The 19,741-nt window shown below is 45.7% G+C and overlaps 1 protein-coding gene across 5 annotated transcripts in view; it reads right to left on the bottom strand.

Moving 5' to 3' along the window:
- RALY (RALY heterogeneous nuclear ribonucleoprotein) overlaps nt 1-19,741 on the bottom strand; it is a 136,152-nt gene that overhangs the window by 67,687 nt on the left and 48,724 nt on the right. The gene's annotated exons all lie outside the window — the stretch shown is intronic.

Raw genomic sequence — 19,741 nt, 5'->3', positions numbered from 1 at the left:
AAAACTTGAATTAAAGCTCATCCTTTTAAATTTTCTTCTGTAGAACGAAATCACCAATGTTATTGCTATGGAGAGCTATGAAATCTATAAAAGGTGGCCTTCCCATCAAATTCTGTGATCATGGCATTATTGATGTATCCCCACTCCACAGGGCTTCCCTGCAAAGAGCCTGAAAAATTCTGATTATTGAGAGCATTGGTCAGCAAACTGCCAAGTGCCGGACTATTTGCTGTGATAAATAAATAAAACTGCTGCTTTGCCCTTTAGAGCATTGATTACATCTGGGTAAAACAAACAGGAAAGGAAAAAAAAATAATAACAGGATGATTTACAGTTGCTCCTCAACTCCACTCAGCCTGGGTGAGGAGCTGCTGTAAATTGTGCTGTTCCCAAGGTGCTGCAGTGGTGAGGATTGAACCCAGGATATTCCTTCCTCTGGCTGCCCTGGGGGACCCAAGACCCTGGCAGGGGCTCAGAGACCTTGGCATGGAGTCAAAGACACCCATGCCTTTGATTTTAACCCATGGAAACAATTACCAACTTTGTGTGAGGATGTACAAGCCACAAGAGTTTGAACAGAATGATAGTGAATTTATCACAGGGTGAAAAAGTAGAATTTTGGGGTGTAGCCATGATATTTTCTGAAAAATCCTTTCTTTTTCCTCCTGAGAAGCTTAGAGGCCTCAGGAACAAAATGTAAACAATGGTCATCTGCTGCTGTGGAATGCAACAGGTGCATCTGTGATTGGCTCATGTTGGATGTTTCTAATTAATAGCCAATCACAGCCCAGCTGGCTCAGACACTGTCCCAGACACAAACCTTTGTTATCATTCTTTGTTATTCAATTCTTAGCTAGCCTTCTGATGAAATCCTTTCTTCTATTCTTTTAGTATAGTTTTAATGTAAGATATATCATAAAATAATAAATCAGCCTTCTGAAACATTGAGTCAGATCCTTGTCCCTTCCCTCATCCTCAGACCCCTGTGAACACCACAACATTGGGGTTTTTAGAATGTGGGTTCAAGAGGCAAGATGGAGGAATCTGGGTGTGTCCTGTCCTTCTTCTTCTTCCTCTTGTCCTCCATCTTCTGCTGTGATGGTGGCACTTTTGGATTGGTTTAGAGTAGAGACAGACTGTCTAACATAGGTGATAGTTACTGGAAAATTATTGTAAATAAAGTACACCCAGTTTTTAGTATAAAAAGCCAACACCACCCCAAGGGCAGGGACTGTGCCACAACCCGACCTGCTGGACAGATCTCAGCAGCTCAGAGAAAGAATGGAATAGATAAGAGAAAATAAACAACCTTGAAAAGCAGAGCTAAGGAACCTCGACTTCTTCTTTGGTTGTGGGGCTGGGAAAAAGAGACTTTCTGACACCTCAGGAGACATTCCAGCAACACAAACCCGAGAGGTGAAGATTGAACCCAGCTGTGGTCCAGCCCAAACTGGAGGGGATGGCACAGCCCTGGCTGAGGGGGGCTGCAGGGTCAGGGGGGCAGAGCTCCCCTAGCCCCTGCCCAGAGGCAGGAACAGCCTGAAGGAGCAGGACAATTGGGAGTGCACAGAGGGAAATGGGCCCACAAGCTGCAAAAGCTTTTCCAGAGAGGAAAGGCACTGAGAGAGCAGGATCCTGGTGCAGACCAGGAGCAACCTCTCCTTTCATCACACTTTGCAGAGTCCCTGGTAGCCTCTCCCACACTGGCCACGGTGCAGGAACACAGGGAGGGCTGGAACTTGGACCTTGCAACAACATATAGGGTGCCCAGAGCAGCTGTGGCTGTCCCTGGATCCCTGGCAGTGCCCAAGGCCAGGCTGGACAGGGTTTGGAGCAGCCTGGGACAGTGGAAGGTGTCCCTGCCATGGCAGGGGTGGCACTGGATGGGATTTAGTGTCCCTTCCAATCCAACCTATTGCAGATTCTATAATTTTGCAGGTGGTTTCTCCAACACTACAGATCCTTCTGCAGCTCCAAGCCCTTAAAAGCACAACAGGCTCAGGAGCCACCACAGAGCCCAGGGGGCTGCAGAGCTTGGGGTGGGGTGGTGTGGGATGGGTCTGTCCTGCTGGTGCTGCAGGACCTACACCAGGTGAGCACGAGGGTGTCTAAGGCAGCATCAGCTCAGGGCCACCAGGACAGCAGATGGTGACAGGCTAGGGACAGGGGTGGCACACACCTGATCTCCCACCACATTTCCCAGCCACAGGGATGCTTTAGGGTGGGAAGCACTGCAGGCAAGAGCTGCCAGACACCCAGGGCACACAGGAGGCTCTTGTGGGGGGACAGCAGGAGGGGACAGCCTGCAGAGGGGACAGCAGCCAGGAGATCCAGGTGTCTGTCCATGCACACCTTGCCCTTGACTTTCCCTGCCTGCTTCCACACATGCCCTCAGCTCAGTGCCATCCCTCCCTTGCCCCGCCATCCCTCCCTTCAGCACCCCCATTCTGTCACCATGACATCTTCTGAAAAATCCTCTTTGCCCAGGGAAAAGCTGAAAGGCCTCAGAAAAGAATGAAAACAATAATTATCTGATTGTTTGGGAATGTGGTCTGGAGATCATTTACCAACAGGTGCATCTTTGATTGGTTCCATGTGAATTGTTTTTAATTAATGACCAATCACCATCAGCTGTGTCGGACCCTGAGGAGTCAGTCAGGAGCTTTCATTATCATTCTTGTAAAGCCTTCTGATGTATCCTTTTCCTTCTTTAGTATATAATTTCATAATATAATATAATATAATATAATATAATATAATATAATATAATATAATATAATATAATATAATATAATATAATATAATATAATATAATATAATATAATATAATATAATATAATATAATATAATATAATATAATAATCAACCTTCTGAGAACTTGGAGTCAAATTCTCATCTCTCACCTCGTCCTGGGGACCTCACAACATCACACCCTTCTCCTTCTCTCTAATGGAAAATGATGGCACCAGACAGCCCCAATTTCCTTTTCCACCAAAGATCCTGTGCCAAACCCTGATTCATGCAGTGAGTAAGAGCAGAGCCCTTAGTCCAAAAAGGTGATCTTGGATCTCCAGAGGCTTCTGCCACCAGGAGAAGAGGCTTCACTTCTAATTAACTCCTGGTGCTAACAAACCTGCCTGCAGCAGCAAGCTCCCAGGGGTGTTTCTCCAAGGGCTTTGCAGGAATGACACTGGCATCCCATCCCCTGCCAGCCCCATCCAGCCTGGCCTTGGGCACTGCCAGGGATCCAGGGGCAGCCACAGCTGCTTGGGCACTCTGTGCCAGGGCCTCAGCTCCCTCACAGCAAACAATTCTCTCCCAGTATCCCACCTAAATCTGCCCTCAGTAAACCAAAAACCATTAGAAGAATACCAAAATTTTATTTTCTGTTTGTAGCCAGAAACTTCCTGTGACCCAGGGGGCTCACCCCACCTTCCAGAAGGGAATGTGCAATAGGATCCAGACCCTTTGGCCCCTCTACTTTTTCTCTGTGAGCCCCCAAACCTTGTGCTCCTCTCTGTCCATCCCTCTCCCCCTGCCAAGAGCAATCCCTGGGACAGAGCTCCCTGTAACTCTGAATTTTATGGAATATAGATCTGCTTTCTGCCCAGCTCTGAGCTTTGCTGACTCAGAGGAAAGGAATCTGTAATGATCCCCTAGATAGCTGTATTTTTCTTACCTAAGTGCTCACAAATTGCATCCTACCAGCAATTAAACAGACTGTCTCATTTTTTCACAACAAAAGTAATTTGTAATTCCAAAATGTCCCTTAAAAGCCCTTCCTTCCTTTTTATACTCCACAGCATTTGCAACTCAGCTCGGTAATTTTGGAATCAATAACTAGAGAAAGGGGGCAATTAGGGTGTTAATTGGGAATCACCAAGTTACTTCATAGAACATATTCCATATTTATTTATTTATTTATTTACTCCAGAGCTGCCTGCTCTGCCCAGACTGCTCCCACCACACAGATGCTGCTCCATCCCCACAGCTGGGGCTCAGAGCAGCCCATCCCTCCTCCCAGCTGGGCTCCTGGCTGGAAACACCAGGCAAGTGCTGCATCTGCTACACGGCAAGGGAATGCAGAATCCTGGAGGGATGAGCAGGATTTACCTTGAACTGAGCTCTCTTTGCTTCCTGGGACCAGGTGGAGAAAACCAGCCTGGTCCCTGTGGAGAATTACAGTGAGGAAAGGGGAAAAGGATTTTCTGAAAATGTTCTTGTCCACCATGACCACAACCATTCTATTTTATAAATGATACATTTTGTTTCCTGCTGACTGTTTTAGGTTATTCCTAGAACTGGAAAATAGAAGTGGCCCAACAGAAAGCAGGGGTTTGGTACTAAAATACCAGTACCAGTAGTACTTTAGTACTACTAGAATTACTAAAGTACCAGTAGTTTTGGTACTAAAATACCAGTACACATCTAGTATACTAGTGTACTAAAATAGTATACTAGTATACTATAATACTAATATAATAGCATTATGTATTATATATAGTATAGAATACTATATATAATATATATGGCATTAAATATTATACATATTATATTACTGATATTATATAAATATTATTAATATTATATTATTACATTATGCTATAATAATATAAAATGAAATAATAATTAATTAATATGAATTAATGAGTCAATATTAATAGATATTGCAATTATGTTATATATTATATTATATTATATTATATTATATTATATTATATTATACCCTAGATATATTAAGATACTACTATATCTGAGATACTAAGATATACTATATAATATAGTATATATTAAGATATAGTACTATATATTATATATTTAGTATAATTATATATTAAGATATAGTATATATATAGTATATAATTAAGATATAGTATGTAATTAAGATATATTAATAGATGTTATATTATATTATATTATATTATATTATATTATATTATATTATATTATATTATATTATATTATATGTGCTATACCATAGATATATTAAGATACTATAATATCTAAGATACTAAGATATCTATATACTATATAATATAGTATATATTAAGATATAGTACCATATCTTATATACTAAGTAGTATATCTTATATATTAAGATACAGTGTCTATATACAATATATAATTAAGATATAGTATATAATTAAGATATTTAATAGATATAGTAATTATATTATATCATATCATATCATATTATATTATATATTGTACTGTTAGTATAGCAGTATTATATTATACTATATAATAATATTAAAATACTGGGTTTTGGTACTAAAACACCAGTGATGTAGTTACCAGTCCAGATCACATTTCAGACACCCAGGCATCCCTTTCCCTACCATGGGAGTGTCTGCAGATGGGGTCCCTGAGGCAGGCAGGGTCCCCACACTCAGGGCAGGCTCAGAACCCCACAGTGACCTCGGGGCTGTGGCCTTGTCTCCCACCAGGGCAGGGAGAGGATGGCTGTGGGAGATGATGGAGGAGCAGGGAGGGAGCAACTCTGCTGGCTGGGGGTCAGTGGAGCCATTCCCTGTGTCCTGTCCCTCCATCCCTTGTCCCCAGCCCCTCTCCAGCTCTCCTGGAGCCCCTTCAGGCCCTGCAAAGGGCTCTAGAGTCTCTCTGGAGCCTCCTCCAGGTGAGCACCCCCTGAGCGTCCCCAGTCCTGCAGGCACATCCCCCCCAGCCCTGTCCCTCCTCCCTTGCAGGCCGACATTTCTGCAAGCAGGCTGCTGTTCTCTCTTCCCCTTTCACAGCAATTTCAGAGCCACAGGAGGCACTCAGGATGTGCCAGACTGGGCAGCCCAGGCACTCAGAGATGCACTCTGCCTTCCCAGCTCCCCCTGGCAGGGATCTTCCCCTATCAGGAGGATATTTCTGGTATCAGAGTGCTAATGCAGCCTGGCTTTGGATGGATTGGCAGCTCACCACCTGCAGGATTAAGACTTCCATCAGCTGGCTCGGCACACAAAGAGCAGAGTCTCTATCAAATCCTAATACCTGGTGATTCTGCAAGTTTGGGATTAATAGCAAGGATAAGGAGGAAATGCAAGTCAGCTGAATGCAGGGGGATGTTATCCCAGCTTGGGAACAGCTCCCTGCACCAGCACAGAGCCCTGGCACTGGGAGCATGCAGGGGATGAAGGCACAGAAGGACAAACATCCCAAGGGACTGCAGGACTATGGCAGGCACTGGGAATAGTGCTGGAAATGAGGTGAGGTGAGGAGAATGAGGGGCAGGGGAAGCTCAACGTGAGGAGGTCTCAGAAGTGGTCTGAGGTGCAGCAGTGCCCTGCTCCTGCAGCATCACGCTATGGCAGCTCATCTGCACCTCAAGGGAGGGGATTCTGCTCTGCTCTGCTCAGGTGAGACCCCCACCTGCAGAGCTGCCCCAGCCCTGGGGCGCCAGGGCAAGAAAGAAACGACTGAAACAATGATTGAATGAAAAAACTGATTTTGATTGAACAAAAAATTATTGAGATTTGACAGAATAAGTGTGGAGAGCCTGGTTCAGTTCCGAGGCTTGATTTTGTAAATAACTAGGTTTCAGGCACCTTTTCTATAAACAATAAGATTCTCAGACAGTCTTCCCATAACAGGCAAAACATTCTGTCCTTGGGCTCTCTGGGAACAGATAGCTGCTCTGGGAACAGATATGAAGGTTTTGAGAACTTTTCATATCACAGTAGGAACGCTGGTCCTGTCTTCAATAAACAAACCACAGGTATTGTAAAACAAAAGGAGGGGTTAGAGTTTTCTCTGCAACCTATCGTGAGCTCAGATTTTGCAATATGCATGAAGTTAATTAACACTGTTATATAAAGTGGCTGATTTAATCAATAAATCAGAGTTGATGCTGATCAACAACAAGATGGGTTGGCTCCCTTCGCTTTCAACAAATAAGTGGCAAGGAGGCCACGGAGATGCTCCAAGAGCTGGAGCCCCTCTGCTCTGGGACAGGCTGGGAATGCTGGGGGTGCTCATGGGGTGAGGAGAAGGATCCAGGGAGAGCTCAGAGCCCCTTCCAGAGCCTGAAGGGGCTCCAGGAGAGCTGGAGAGGGCCTGGGGACAAGGGATGGAGGGACACACTTCCCAGGCTGAGTGTGCCCACGAGCTGTACCTGTACCTATGGGATTCCTTCACCACAGGGTCCTGGAGCCAAAATTGAGCCAGGTTTCACTTTGCTCCTCAACCTTCCAGCGGCTCGTTAACCCTGCTACACCATGTCCTGCCCTGCATCACACAGGAGGCACCACCCAGGCACCAGGGCCCTGCAAGAGGAAGGGTTTTCCCCAAATCTCCTTGCAGATGGGTCTCAGCACGTTTGCACAGCCAGGAAAGGCAAGTGCAGCTTCCTCCACCCCTCCCAGCGCATCAAACCCTCCAGCACTTTAAACTCCAGCATTTATCCTCTGCTTGTGAGCATGAGAAAGAAAATAAAGTTCACTGGGAGACTTGGCTGGGTCCAGATCAAAAACTTTCTATTAATTTCATACTTTTTCCTCACATTACAAAAGAATATCACCTCATTGTACAGTTCTGCAGATTTCACGTGCCATAATGCAGCATCTCTGTGTGCTCCCAATTTCTGCCTGGCCTTGGCTTGGAGCACCCCTTACCTGCCTGTTTTTATTTACAAGTACAAAGGCAAGCTCCAGTGCAGCTTTAACCCCCTGCTAAGAGAGATATTGGTGTTTATTTCTAGCTCCTTGCTTGCAGAGAGCCCATGGAGCAGGGAAGAGGTGGCATTCCCAGGGGAAGGCAGATGGATTGAATCCAGCAGCACACCGAGAGAGCCTGGGGTGTTTCACAAAAGAACCACAACTCACAGCAGAGAAGAAATTACCCAAAAAGATCCAAACACATCCTGCTCTGTCAGTTCCTGTCTCCATGCAATCTTACAGAGCACTGCTCTGCACATGAGCTTTCCTCTCCACAGTTTGAGTTTGCTCAAGTCTCACTCTGAATCTCAAACTGAGTCACTGACTATGGCTGCGCTGTGAGCCCTGATGAAGGAGGAATGATGATGAGGACTCCATGGATATCAGAAGGTTAATTCATTACTTTATTATACTATATTATTCTATACACCTAAAACCGAACCTGCCAAGCACTCAACCCTGCACACACTGGACTGAATCTCATGACTGTCCCCCAACAGTCCCCACACACACACCTGGCCCTGACAGGCCAAGGAAACAAAACCCCCTCACTGTGGGTAAATAATCTCCATGTTGCATTCTACTTTTGCACAAACACAGACACAGCAAATGATAAGAATTGTGTTTTCCTCCTCTGAGGTTCAGAGATTGTGAATCCCAGAAATATTCTTGGGAAGAATTGTGCCTTGCTTTTCTCTGTGAAGAGAAATGTGGCTACAGCTGACTGACCCCAAATGGTCTCCAGCTTCTTTAAAGGTTTCCTTTGGCAGCTGGGAAACAAATCCTCCCAAAGTGCTGCACAGTGCTCTGCCATGGACTGCATGAAGGGTTTGGGTTGGAAGGGACCTTAAAAGCCCACCCAGTGCCACCCCTGCCATGGCAGGGACACACCTTCCACTGTCCCAGGCTGCTCCCAGCCCTGTCCAGCCTGGCCTTGGGCACTGCCAGGGATCCAGGGGCAGCCACAGCTGCTCTGGGCACCCTGTGCCAGGGCCTGCCCACCCTCACAGGGAACAATTCCTGCCCAGTATCCCATCCATCCTTGTCCTCCTTAAGCTTAAAGCCTTTCCCTCCTCTCCTCTCACCCCACACCTTGGTAAAAAGCAGGGTAATGTAAGGATGGGTACAATGGGGGCTGTTCCTACATAAAAAAGGATATTTCTGTACCTGGAGACAGAGGGAGAAGAGAGCCAGTCTCCTTTGCTCATGCATTGATAAAAATTGTCAAAGATGGACAAGGAGAGCTTCTTAATTTGGAAAAAGGGTCAGCAGCTCACAGACACCCACAGATTTCCCTGTCAGCATCAGGGAACTGACCTACCTTCAGGAGTTACAGGTGATCCTACCTCAAGGGCCTAACTCAGCTGAAGAGAGAAGAATGGGAAATGGGAAGAATGAGGAAGAGAAAAGAATAAGAGAGAGAGAACAGAATAAAACCAATGGAATGAACAACTTGCCATGTTCCCCACCCAGTTCTGCTGAGTGCAGCAGCCAGGCCATGGGCATTACAATCCTCCAGTTCCCACATTTTATTCCCGAACCAAATCTAACCATGCTAACAGCTCACTGTGGAACTATAGGTATTTATAACCAGCCACCAATTAAACCAGTGATGCTGCCTTGGTTCCTCTGAGATCTTCTAAGCTCCACATGACCCATGCAGTGCCTGTTGTACCTCCTCATTTTCCATATGATTACAACATGCCAGGGCTGTTACACTCCAGGATTTCCAGTTTGATGCCCTGGGAGTCAGCAGGTGGAATGAATGACAGAATCATGGAATGCCCTGAGCTGGGAGGGACCCCCAGGATCACTCAGGACAGCCCCAGCCCTGCCCAGACACCCCAACAGCCCCACCCTGGGCATCCCTGGCAGCTCTGTGGTGGTGTTCACAGGGGTCTCAGGATGAGGAAAAGAGATGAGAATCTTGACTCCATGTTTCAGAAGGCTGATTTGCTATTTTTTGACATATATTATATTAAAAGAAAATTATATATTAAAACTATACTAAAAGAATAGAAGAAATATTTCAACAGAACACTTGCAAGGAATAGAAAAGAATGGAATGATAATAAAATCTTGTGACTGACCAGAAAGTATGAGACAGCCAGACTGTGATTGGCCATTAATTAGAAACAACCACATGAGACCAATCACAGATCCACCTGTTGCATTCCACAGCAGCAGATAACCATTGTTTACATTTTGTTCCTGAGGCCTCTCAGCTTCTCAGGAGAAAAATCTTAGCAAAATGATTTTTCATAAAATATGTCCGTGACAGAGGTGTTCAAACTCTCCTGGAGCTCTGGCAGCCTCGGGGCTGTGCCATTCCCTGGGGAGCCTGGGCAGTGCCAGCACCCTCTGGGGAAGAGCCTTTCCCTGGTATCCAAAGGACAGGATATATCCAACCACATCCATAGCCAGAGCCACTTTCAGCCCCACCCTTGACACCCTGCTCCTCCATCAGACAGAACCAGCTCAGCTGCCATGGACAGATCCCATGGAAATGGAAATCCCATACAGGAGCACAGCTCTAACCCAAGTATTTTTTAGCAGGAACAGGGAACTCTGTAGATACTCACTCTGCTGAGCCTCAGCCTGCTGTGCTTTGTGCCTGTTCTGCAGGGGAGCAGGTAATAGCTCATGATCTTGCCTTGCTGTGTGTTTTTAACAAACATATGGTTCCCATCCCTCTGACCTCTTTCCCACTTTTGGGCTCAGCTTGCAAATCACATGGCCACAGATGACAAAATAACCTGAATATCTGCAGTAATGTGCTTTCCAAAGCCATTGTGGTAATGGCAGGGACTGCTCTGGAAGTAAATGGACCATTTATGGTGGCAAATAAAAGCCCTCAATTCTTCACAGCCATGGAGCAAAGCAGGGGTTCCCTCTTTGTCTGAGCTCTGGGAGCTGGGCTGTGCCAGCCACAGGGCAGCTGAAAGACAGAAGAAAAGTCATTTATTCCCTCTTTCCTTCCACAATTTCCCCAGTGTTTAAATGCAGAGCAGGAAAAAGCTTGAGAGCAGCAGGAGAGCTGGGCTGGGAGCAGCCAGGGCTCAGCCTCAGCTGCACATCCTCATCCCCAGGATAACAGCAGGAATGCAGAGCGCTGGGCACACAGCTCCCTCCTGCTCAGGGCTGGAACCAAGCACAGCCCAGCCCTGGAACTCCTCCCTGCCTGCAGGAAGCTCAGCACAGAATCTGCACCAGGGGATGGCCACCAACCCCTCCCACCTGGATGAGGCTCCCTGGGAAAGGAGATTTTTTCCGTGTGAAAAATGCATGTATTTTATGATTGGCTTTTTGCAAACATTAAAATGAGTATTATGTGTGTTGTGTTAGAAAGTAATGCTTTGTTAATTCTCTTAAGTAGTGTGCGAAATATAGTTTTAGGTTATAAAAATTGTTCAAATAGAAACAATGGTATGTAGGATATTTTTTTTAAGAAAGGACTCGCACGGAGACAGCAGCCACAGGACACCTGAATCTTTCAGAGAAAATGAATTTATTGCTCCATTATCAGAAGAAATGAACTTCTTCCCACCTTGAAGGTGCTGCCAGGATTCAGAGGAAGAAGTTGACACTGACCAAACAGAATCCTGTGTTTGAATGGAATTTATGCATCATGTATGAGGTGTATGAATATACAACAGGCTGTTGCTTTTAAGGGTTAATCCTCTGTTAAAGGGGGGGTCCTTTTTTTGGGCTTATTTTGCCCAGAAAGAGGTACCCAGATGTCCATAACTCTTTATTTTTATTGTCTCATATTGTCCTAATTCAAATTGTCCAAATTATTATTACTCTAATTGTATTACTATTTTTATAACCATTTTATTATTATTAAACTTTTAAAAATTTAAAAACAAGTGATTGGGGTTTTTCACATTCCTTATCATGGCTTTAAAGGGATGGGGAATCACCCAGAGGGAATTTTGAGACATTTAGGGTTGAAGCCAAGCCCAAGCAAGGGAGGGGATCCAGCAAGCAGCAATCCCAGCAAGCAGCAATCCCAGTTTTATTGGGCCAGGAATTACAAAGCAGCAAGGTCAAGAATGGGGGGAAAACTCATCCAAGCAATTCTGAGTGGGAGGGAAGGGTGGGAGATGATGCTGGTGAAATCAAACTGGAGAAATCAATAATGGGAGAGGGCAGAGGGGGTGCAAGGGACACAGGAAAAGATAAATTAAAGGCTTGCCCAGGTGTTGTGATGGCTAGTGAGCAATAAATTAAATTAAAAAGGGCAACAGGGACAAGCAAGGCACTGTGAAAAATTAATTAAAAGGAAGGGAGGCATAACCAAGGCATAAAACATGGGTGCTCCTGGAAGGATTAGAGGAGCCAGGCAATGAAGAGGCTTTGGGAAGTGTAATAGGAGCCAAGGCAGAGGCTGTGACCACATGGGAGGCTCAGGCAAACAGCACAGACACAATTCCAGACTCTGAGAAGTAGGAAAGCATTAGGGAAAAAAAGAAATCTCCTGCAGAAGAAGATGCTCAAACAGCAAACTTCACTCCTTGGCTTTTGTAGCCAAAATGCAGCAAATGTTGAGTCCCCCCAGCTGGCTCCTGCTGTCCCCTGTCCCTGCCCAGTGGAGGGACAGTGTGGGGCACTGGCAGGGGACACTGCCCTGGGGGTGTCTGCACAGACACAGCGAAGGGGTGAGGGGGCCAGGCTGGGGCTGGCTGCCCCCAGGGCCCCCCCAAATGCACCCCAGGCTCCCTGCAGGCATCTGTGGCATTCACATTCTCTGGAAAAATCCCTTCACCCAGGGTTTTTCTCCTGGGAAGCTGGGAAGCCTCAGAAAAAAGGAAAACAATTCTTATCCCATTTGTTTCTCCTGTGTTGTGCTCACATGTGCAATGTGTTTGGAGATTGTTTACCCACAGGTGATTGTTCCATTGCATTCTGCTGGGAGTTGTTTTCACTCTTTGGCCAATCAGGGCCAAGCTGTGTCAGGGCTCTGGAGAAAGTCACCAGTTTTCATTATTATCTTTTAGCATTCTGTAAGTATCCTTTCTGTATTCTTTAGTATAATATTGTAGGGGGATGCAGTGTGGGTAAATGAAGGTGGTGTAGAATGTAATCTTTTCCCCAACGAGTTGCAGCTGGACCAATTACTAAAGATTAGGAGCAGGCCTGATGTTAACAGGCCACACCTGTAGCAAATAAGAACAGTATTATAAAAGAGCGGACTGGGGAGAACTGGAATCTGATGACTTCTACAAGCACCAGGAAGAGTCAGTGCTTAGAGGAGCTGCCTATGAGAAACATTGAGGAGGGATGAAATTCTGGTGATATGGAATCCTCGCACTATAATGATATGATAGGTCTCTTGATATATAAGGCAATACAGTATTCTTTAACATAATATAGTATTATAAAGTAATAAATGAGCCTTCTGAGAACATGGAGTCAGATTCATCATTCCTGCCTTCCTTGGGGCATCCCCCAGCTTCTGAGCAGCCCAGCTCAGCCCATCCTGGGGTGGATTCATCCCAGTGCCTGCTGCAGGCTGGGTGTGGGTGAGGCTGCAGGACAGGCATAGACTCACAGATGGAGTACTGAGCAGGGCTGGGGCACAGGGGAACACCCTGCTTTCCCCCAGGCCTGGACACTGCAGCTGCTCCACTGTGAACACAGCAGTGCCATGAGCTGCAGAAGGGCTGGTGGGGAGAGAACAGCTCAGACACTCCACTGGAGCATGGGGGGAGCAGAACTTGCCTCAAGTCCCATTTGTGTCCCCTGCACATCACCCAAGGGCTGCAGCCACTCCCTGCATCACCTGGCACAATGGTTTAGGTTGGAAGGGAGCTTAAAGCTCCCTTACAACCTAAACCATTCTGGGATTCTGTGACATGATTACAGGAGTATTTTCAGGCCCTTCAAGCCACGGGGGAAAAGAGAGAATTGGCCAAGTCTGGCTCACACCTGCCTTTAAAGCAGCTTTCTTTGAAATGAACAGGCTGCCTCAGTGCTAAGGAGATTATAAGCACAGACACCTCTGCCAGAGGAGGGAAGAAGGAATAATAAAGGCATTCAAAGCTATGACAAGAAAATGGGGGAAAATAGAGAAAAATAATGCAGCAGACTTTTTGGATCTAGCAGGAGGGGTACACGAAAGATCAAGACACAGCCAGTGACAGGCAAAGCTGGACAAGAACAGATTCAGAACATCTCTATGGGGCTGAGCCACCCAGCCCAGGAGAAGCACAAGGACTCTCCTGAGTCGCAGCAGACACTGAGCAGGCAGGGAAGGCTTGCAGGGAAAGTAGGGCGAGAAATGATGGATAATTAACAACACCAGAGAAAGCTCAGTGGCCCACAAACCTCTGCCTGCCCTGCCAAAGTTCTCCTTGGCTCGGGAGCAGAGCCGTGGGAAGCCAAGGATGGTTCAGTGCACCCCAGCCCTGCAGGCTCAGGGAAACTGGGATTTGAGGAGAGGGGAAAGGGGGATTTCTTCTGGATCTCCACAGCTCTGGGTTCTGCTCCCAGGGAACAAGGGACAGGACAAGAGGAAATGGCCTCAAGTTCTGCCAGGGGGGACTCAGATTGGACACTGGGGAAATGTCTTCATCTGAAGGGTGGTCAGGTGTGGCATTCACGTTCTCTGAACAGAGAGAGACGTAATTCTCTCTCCCAGGATTTTTCCTGGGGAAGGCAGTGAGAAGCTCAGAGAAGAACAGAAAACAATTCTTACCTCTATTCGCTGCTCCTGTTTGGCACATGTGGAATGTGTTATGGAGATTGTTTACCCAAAGTGATTTGTTAACTGGACACCAGTGAAGGTTGTTTGGTTTCCTTGGCCAATTGGGTCAAAGTTGTGTCCTGGCTGTCTCAAGACAGTCACAGGTTTTTGTCTCTAATACCTTTCTAGTATAGTTTTAATATAGAATTAGTGTAATACAACACAGCTTAATAAAGCATTTATTCAGCCTTCTGAATCATGGAGTCAGAGCACATTATTCCCTACATCGGGATTGTCCTGATTCAATAGTGAGGCATTAGAAGAAGCTGCTCAGGGCAGTGGTGAAGTCACCATCCATGGAAGTATCCAAAAAACACGTGGATGTGGCACTTGGGACATGGTTAGTGATGATCTTGGCAGTGCTGGGTTGTGGCATTCACATTCTCTGGAAAAATTCCTTCACCCAGGGTTTTTCTCCTGGGAAGCTGTGAAGCCTCAGAGAAAAGGAAAACAATCTTATCCCATTTGCTTCTCCTGTGTTGTGCTCACATGTGCAATGTGTTTGGAGATTGTTTACCCACAGGTGATTGTTCCATTGCATTCTGCTGGGAGTTGTTTTCACCCTTTGGCCAATCAGGGCCAAGCAGTGTCAGGGCTCTGGAGAAAGTCACCAGTTTTCATTGTTATCATTTTAGCATTCTGTAAGTATCCTTTCTGTATTCTTTAGTATAATATAGTATTATAAAGAAATAAATTAGCCTTCTGAGAACATGGAGTCAGATACATCATTCCTGCCTTCATTGGGACATTCCCTGCAAATACAGTACTGGGCTAAGGGTTGGATTTGATGATCCTGGAGGTCCTTTCCAGCTGTAATGGCTCCAGGACTCTCTGAGGAGATGCCCCATGGGAGGTGAACAGGGTGCAGATGTCCTGGCTCCCCACAGCACAGCAAACCCAGGCAAAGATGGAAGGGCTGAAACAAGGTTTGATTACAAGGATTTCCCGGGTATACCACAGCAAAAACAGGCAAGAGACCAAGGCTGCCATGGTCCCTTTGTGTCTCTTCTCTTGGGAAGGGGGAAGGAACAGCCCACAATCAAGTGTTTGTCCCAAACAACCACAGAATGTCCTGGGCTGGGAGGGACCCCCAGGATCAGCCAGGGCAGCCCCAGCCCTGCACAGACACCCCAACAGCCCCACCCTGGGCACCCCTGGCAGCTCCTGGAGCTCTGGCAGCCTCGGGGCCGTGCCCATTCCCTGGGGAATCCCTACAGAGGAAAGCTGGGGACCCACATCAGCCCTCCAAGGTTGCCCAGCACATCCCAAGGTCAGCCTCACTGACCATGTTTCCAGTGGAACCTCCACCTGTAGTAATTACATATCCTCTGAACACAGAGAGACATGGTTCTCCCAGGAAAATCCTGGGACGCTGTGGGAAACTTAGAGGAAAGAATTCACAGAATTATTCTCTCTCTTTCTGTAACCATTGTTTATAGCTATGGTTCTCCAGAGTGTGCTATTCATAGTTCAATGTGGAATTTCTCTTGGGGTGTTCACAGGGGTCCCAGGATGAGGGAAGAGACAAGAATGTTGACTTCATGTCTCAGAAGGCTGATTTATTATTTTATGATATATATTATATTAAAACTCTACTAAAAGAAGAGAAGAAAGGATTTCATCAGAAGGCCAGCAAGGAATAGAAAAGAAATGGAATGACAATAAAAATCTTGTGACTGCCCATAGAGTCTGAGCCAGATGGACTGTGATTGGCCATTAATTAGAAACAACGACATGAGACCAATCAAAGATGCCCCTGTTGCATTCCACAGCAGCAGATAATCATTGTTTACATTTTGTTCCTGAGGCTTCTCAGCTTCTCAGGAGAAAAAATCCTAAGGAAAGGATTTTTCATAAAATATGTCCGTGACAGTCCACCAATAGGTGAGAGAAGATTCCTAAAGGCCAATCAGGTCTTAGGTCCACCATTGTTTCCATAAGAACTGTAGATTTCTAATAATAAATGCCTTTTCATGCCTTCTGATGATGGAGTCTCTGTATCACCTTTGGCTTTCCCTGATACTACTGCAGTGATATTCACCCTCAGGAAGAAACCAAAATTAAGGATTTTAGCAGAGAAAAACCCCAACATCCTGTGTCAGAGGCTCATCCAAACACAGGGGGGTGGCAGCATCTCCCTGCTCTGGGTGGCACAGCCCAGCCTCTCTCATGTTCCACCACAGCTTTTGTCACAGCACTGCCTGGGAAAGGTCAGTGCCTCAGGGAAGCAGCACATCTGATGATGAAATGGCAAAACAAGCAACTTTCTGGCTTGTTTCCTGAAATCTCCAGTTCAGGCCGAGCTGGAAGCAAATCTCAGGTCTGGATTCCTGTAGATGAAGGACTGTGGCCACCTCACTGCATATCTTTTCTGCATTTCTTGCTAGCCCTTCTTTGTCTCCTTAAAAAAACCCCTAACACCCATGCTCACATGTCACATTTGATGCATCTGCCAAGGCCAGAGCCATCACATCCCATCCAGCACACGTCAATGCAGCCTTGTAAGGGGAAGCTGAGAGATGTGCAGGGAGAGCTATTTTTGTACCTTCATTTTAAGGCACCCCCTTGACTCCCTCCTTTCTGACTCACATTCCAGCTCCAGAACAGAGGAATGCAGCCACAAAGCTGCACCAGGCAGGAGAAGACATTCTGACAATATTTTCACCCAAAGTTTGAGCACAGCCACAGCAGGAGGAGGGATTTGTGCCATCATCTGTCTGGTGTTTGCATAAGCAAAAGCTTTTTTACTTAGGAAAAGATTTTACATTTTCCATTCACACATTACCTTAATCTGATTTAACCTCCAAGGTTTGAGAGGTTCTGAGAAACAGATGATTTCCAAAAGGAAATCCAGGAATGAAAAAAGAAAAACAAAAATCCTCCAGTCAGATAATTTAAACTGACATTGTATTTCAGTAAGATCAAGATTTGCAGAAAACTGAGCGTTCATTAAGAATCACTTGCTCAGCTATTGAAAGAATCAAACATTTGGGTTGATCACAGAAACCAGCTCAGCTCTAGAGATGAATCACTGGCTTAAGAAGGTGCTTTTTAACCCATGGCTTTCTTGGGGCATGGGAGTTTTGCTTGAATGTACAGGTTAACAATTCCACATGTGCTCCAGTTTCTGTGCCTGCTCCAGGTTTTATGTCCCAAAGCAGGAGTGGTGCGATGCCCTACACTGTCACAGACATCTTTTAGGAAAAATCCTTTCCTCAGGATTTTTTCTCCTGAGAAGCTGAGAGACCTCAGGAACAAAATGTAAACATTGATTATCTGCTGCTGTGGAATGCAACAGGTGCATCTGTGATTGGCCCATGTTGGATGTTTGTAATTAATGGCCAGTCACAGTCAGCTGGCTCAGAGAGCCCAAGCCACAAACCTTTATCATTCCTTCTTTTTCTATTCTTAGCTAGCCTTCTGATGAAATCCTTCTATTCTTTTAGTATAGTTTTACTGAAATATATATCATAAAATAATAAATCAAACCTTCTGAAACATGGAGTCGGATCCTCCTCTCTTCCCTCAACCTGAGACCCCTGTGAACACGGTCACAGGCAATCCTTCACAGGAGCCAGCTCAGAACATGAGTTTTACCTTCAAAATTTTCTTTGTGTCTTTGAATATTTTTTACAGAAGATAAAGATTGGGGAAGAGTGCATTTTATGGGGAATTTCTGCTTGTGCCCTCCTCAGCCTGGTTTCTGTTGGCTCACAACTCCTGTGGAGCCTCTCGAGTGAGCTCCCAACTGAGTGGTCTGTGAAAAATGCATGTATTTTATGATTGGCTTTTCGCAAATATTAAAATGAATATTATATGTGTTGTGTTAGAAAGTTATGCTGGTTTAATTCTCTTAAGTACTGTGTTAAATATAGTTTTAGTTTATAAAAATTGTTAAAATAGAAACAATGCCATGTAGGATACTTTTTTTAAAAGAAAGGACTCGCACTGAGACAGCAGCCACAGGACACCTGAATCTTTCAGAGAAAGAGAATTTGTTGCTCCATTATCAGAAGAAATTAACTTCCTCCCACCTCGAAGGCACTGTCAGGATTCAGAGGAAGAAGCTGAGACTGCCCAGACAGAATCCTGTGTTTGAATGGGATTTATGCATCATGTATGAGGTGTATGAATATGCAACAGGCTGTTGCTTTTAAGGGTTAATCCTCTGTTAACGTGGGTCCTTTTTCGGGCTCGTGCTGCCCAGAAAAAGGTACCCGGAAATCCGTAACTCTTTGTATTTATTGTCTCATATTGTCCTAATTCAAATTGTCCAAATTATTATTACTCTAATTCTATTACTATTTTTATCACCATTTCATTATCATTAAACTTTTAAAATTTTAAAAACAAGTGATGGGCATTTTTCACATATCCAACCCTGATTCCCTGACAGAGGCACCTCGGGCACAGAGGGGAGCTCAGTGCTGGAATTTGGCTTTTTTAGGCTCAGCCACGAGCCCTGTGAGGGTCCCATCCCACAGCCCTGGGCACTGCAGCCCTCCCCAGCTCCTGCCCCTGCAAGCTCCCAGGCTCTGCAGCCTCCTCCTGACCTGGTGTTCTCTAAATTAAGCAGCTGTCAGATCCCTTCCTTCCTTGGCCCACGGGGTGCTAAGAAGGTCACCACAGACGGGAGCTTAAAGGGCTGCCAGTGCCCCCCTAATCCTGGCCAGGCAGGACTGCTCTGACAAGGACCTGAGCAGGTGATTAGAGCCTGGAATATCTGTGCTCAGAGCCCTGCTGGCCCCTCCACCCACACAGAACATTTCAGAGCATTCCATCCCTTTTTGGCTGAGGCACCCAAGGATGCTCCTCTGTGTGCTCTCATTGAGGGCACTCCCAGCCCTGTAAGGATGGACTCAGTACCAGCTATTTCCAACTCTATTCCTGCAATAATGGGCATTTTCATCAGCCTCCCTTGTTCTCCAGTCACTCTCTGTGTGCTTCTCTAACTGCCTCAATGACAGATACTCCCCCACTGAAATATCTCCCAAGGAACAGGGAGCTCTGCAGCTCCTTCTGGGATCTGCCTTTATTCTGGGTGCCACAGTTAAGTGTGGGGAAAGGTGAAAAATGAAAGAGCAAATCATCAGGCAGCAGTGTTCAGGTGTCAGGAGTTCTGAGGGAGGGAGGAACTTGCTGGATAAAAGACAATTCCCTCCACTTACAGTAAATACCTTGTACAAAAAGAAGGGTCCACAGTTCAAAACTCTACTGAATATGCCAATAACCAAAACAAAATTTGGAAACATTTCTGGCATTGTTCTTTGTAAAAATGTTTTCAATAGTAAAAATCCATGGATTTCTTCAATGCTGCTGAATCCCACAATTTCAT

The sequence above is a fragment of the Ammospiza nelsoni genome, chromosome 12, assembly GCF_027579445.1.
Source record: "Ammospiza nelsoni isolate bAmmNel1 chromosome 12, bAmmNel1.pri, whole genome shotgun sequence".
NCBI lineage: Eukaryota > Metazoa > Chordata > Aves > Passeriformes > Passerellidae > Ammospiza > Ammospiza nelsoni.
Note: the sequence above shows the minus strand (reverse complement) of the source record. Positions and strands in the feature narration are given on the sequence as shown.